The sequence below is a fragment of the Choloepus didactylus genome, chromosome 14 (assembly GCF_015220235.1).
Source record: "Choloepus didactylus isolate mChoDid1 chromosome 14, mChoDid1.pri, whole genome shotgun sequence".
Taxonomy (NCBI): domain Eukaryota; kingdom Metazoa; phylum Chordata; class Mammalia; order Pilosa; family Megalonychidae; genus Choloepus; species Choloepus didactylus.
In genome coordinates, this window is record NC_051320.1 from 1723300 (window position 1) to 1727298 (window position 3999).

The following is a 3999-nucleotide window of genomic DNA, read 5'->3' on the forward strand; positions in this document are numbered from 1 at the left end:
GTGGAAATATTCATTTTGGTGTCCACAGTCTTTGACTGCTATATTGGCATTGTCAACCCCCTGCACTGCATGGTCACCATGAACAAGCAGAGGTGCCACACACTGATCATGGTGGCCTGGGGTTTGGGTTTTTGGCACTGCGTTGCTCTACTGCTCATGGTCCTCAATTTACCTTTCTATGGCCCTTATGAGGTCAATCACTATATATGTATTGTGAAGCCTCTTTTGAAACTGGTCTGCAAAGATATCCACGTCATTAATATCCTAGCTATTGTCAATTCAGGGATTGTGTTGGTTGCAGTTTTTCTTGTCCTGGTGACTTCTTAAATAACATATTGTACAATCTTAGGACATGCTCCTTTGCACGGTGACCCAAAGCTCTCTCAACCTGTACCTCTCACATTATGGTTGTAGTTTTTTTTTGTGTGTGCACTGTATCCATACCTATACTATACCTGCTGAGAGTGAGAACAACAAGGAAATCTATGCATTTTACACTGTGATTTCTCCCATGTCAAATAATAACCTAATCTGTAAAATGTTTAAAAGCTTGATCCTCTACAGACACTTGAAAAGAAAGGGTATTCCATTATTGTTAGGTGGAGAGTTCTATAAATGTGAACTTGATCTTTTTGGTGGATGACATCATTGAGTTCTATATTCTTGGTGATGTTCTGTCTAGTTCTATAAATTATTGAGAGTGGTTTTTATTTGTCTATTTCTCTTCCAATACTTTTACTTTTTGCTTTATATATTTTACAGTTCTGTGGTCTGGTGCATACACATTTAGAATAGCTATGTTATCTTAGTAGATTGACTCTTTTATCATTAATGTCTATCTCTGGTAGTTTTTTGTGTGTTGAATTCTACTTTATATATTAACACAGTCACTTCTGCTTTCCTTTTATTAATATTTCATTTTACATCTTCTCCATTGTTTTATTTTCATCCAGCCTATATCACATATTTTAATTGAATTTATTGTACAGAGTTTACAGTCATGTTTGTTAATCCAATCTGCCAATCTTTGCTTTTTAATTTGTTTGTTTAGACCATATATATTTAATGTGATAAGAAATAGGTTAGGCTTTAAGTCTTCTATTTTATATTCTATTGTTTGTTCATTCTCTCTGTTTTTCACTTCTCTGTTTTTATTCTCTGCCTTTCTCTGGGTTACTTGAACATATTTAATGTATGGTGAAAATATATATTAATCCCACACCCCAAATCAATCATTCTAATATTAATGATCTTTTTGCTAGTTGTTCTTTCTAACATTCATTTTCTAGCCCTGAGCACAGTTACTGATAGACTGCATAGTTATCAAATGAATGTATAGAATGATTTCATCAATAGTTTTGCTATACATGCGAATGTAAAACAGGCTAATTTAAGAAATAGTTTGGTTCAAAAATTTGTAATTTAAAAGTTTTTGCCATTAAGATATGTTTATTTTAGATTTAAAATACATAAGTCCACTATACTAAATTTTATTAAAGGAATAACTTAACTCAACTAATAAATACTAATTGTGCACAAACCTCTTATGTGAGACCTAAGGTGCTCAGAAATCGTCTGGCTTGAAGATGATTAGAAGTCTTCATTGGTGCTTAAGGAAAGATTGGAGGCCAAATTAAGTTGTGAGTGACACAGTTTTACATGACTTCCTGCCTTGTTCACTCTCTTCCTCGGTATCACTCTTATATTCAAACCTGTGTCTGTCTCTAGGCTTCTATTGAGTGTGATATTTTAAAATTCTTTTAAAGACCTTGCAAGATCTATGATCATTATTACAATATATCCTGGATATTTCAATGATCTTAATTTCAGTAATTATTTTCCTTCCTCTCTGAATAAACCATCAACTTTCTCAGAACCATTTGATTTTACTAAATGTCTCTTGAAGTATTTTTTCATCTGAAAATTCACAAAAAAGTCTTATGTTACTATTGTTCTAATATTTTATTGTAAAATGAACTATCATCTGAATTGGTTCCATTATCAGGAAAATTGGACTAGCAACTGTTTTTTGTTTTGTTTTGTTTGTTTTGTTTTTTGTTTTTGTTTTTGTTTTTTCCCCACCCTGTTTATTCAAGGAACTTGGAATATATCAGATGAGTAAACAGGGTCTTTATGCTAGGCTCATAATTTAGTTCAACTCATATAATATGACTGATTAGCATATATTCTCAACATAAAAGGAACATTATGTGCAAGGTGAAGTACAGAGACCCAGAGTTTAAGATCTGGAGCCAGAAAGAACTCTTTATCAAAGTCTAGCTGTTTGATCGTGAACATAAACCACAAAGTTCCATTTTAATTCTTGGCATAGATAATGGTAAATGTTCCTCATTTGGTTTTATAGTTGATTCTATTACTACAATTTTAGAGAATTTATGTACCCTCCCCAGAGCTGTCGAGCAATGTGCCTAGGCAGAGGTTGTATCCAGGCTTCCCTACTTTGCAGTTCAGTTTTTATACTCTGTGCTGCCTTGTTTTCTGATAGCAGGAATGCAATTCTGTCTGAAACTGATTTAATGAAGCACAGTGTTTGCTTCTCTCTTCACCTGAGGTGGGAGAGAGAGAGAGTGGTGATTTTCTGTCTCAAGCTAATTGTGGTCCTGGCAAGAGCTTTGCTGTTGAGGGCAAGGGTGTGCTCTGAGTTCACTTTTTTCTCAAAAGAACAGAAGAAATTTGGAAAGCCCAGTGGCCTGCCTCCAGTCTCTGAATATTCTCAAAGTCTGCCACTGGTTCTACACCTGATGCATATAACATTAAGACTGGATTCCCAATTGCCTTTAGCATTGTGTTCCCCAAACATTTTAACTCTTTTTGCATGGCTTTCTTTACTCTTATTTATTTTCATCTACCTATTATGGGACAAATTTATGATATAACATGAGTAAAATGATTCTACCACACCACAGTTACACCTAAAACATAAGGATAGGCTGGACACATTTTATTTTACTTAAACATATTTCTTTTTTCCCAGTGCTAAAACTTTTTTAGTAGGTCAAGGTTTTCCTGGTGGCTCCTTTTTATTCATAGAAAAATATTATTAAGTGCTCATACTTAATGCCCCATTTAAGTATGCTTCTCCCAGGATCATCCTCTAATTCTTCTGGATTAACAAACTATACTCAAATGTATCTCTGGTTCCATCTAGAGATTTATGCATGAGAATCTTTAGGTTCATTGCAAATAAGCTTGTAGAGTGTTAAACTCTACAGAAGTCCTCACATGTCCAGTTTGGAAGTTTCTTGCCCCATGTTCGTCATCCAAGTGGATTCATATTGGAAAGGTCACTGACCTTATTGTTTTGGTGCCTGACACTTAAATGGATATGAAATCTCACTTTAAGTCCATGAGCTATTCATTTCTCACTCTTTGAGTTAAATTTGCTCATCTCTAGGTCAAGGCAATCACAAACAATATACAAAAAGGTAGAAATTGTCATAAATTTGCACACTGATTTTGAGATTTATATGGACATGCAATGGATCTAGATTATACCCAAGATATTAAAATAGAACAAATTTGGAGAATTTATACTACATGATATCAAGGTCTATTTTTAAATCACTGTGACCAAAATGATGTGATATTTAGTAAAGATGGGTGAGTAGTCAATGAAATAAGACTAGAAAATATAGTATGGAAATTCCCAACTTATGCTCAACTAATCTCATCAGATTTCTGTAGGTAATTAAAAGGAGAAAGAAAAGTCTTCTCAATAAATGGTGACAGGACAATTGGACATCCAGAAGGACAAAAAGGGACAGATTGAACTTGACTATACCTCATACATTTTACAAATTAATTAGAAATGAATCTTAGACTTATATTTAAAGTGGATAATTAAAACATGTTTAGAATAAAAAGGGGAATAAAATATTTCTGACCTTGAACTAGGTAAAAAGTCCATACCAAAAAAATGATCCTTTTCAAAAAAACAAAGATAAATTGGACCTCATTAAAATTAAAGCCTTTATAGCA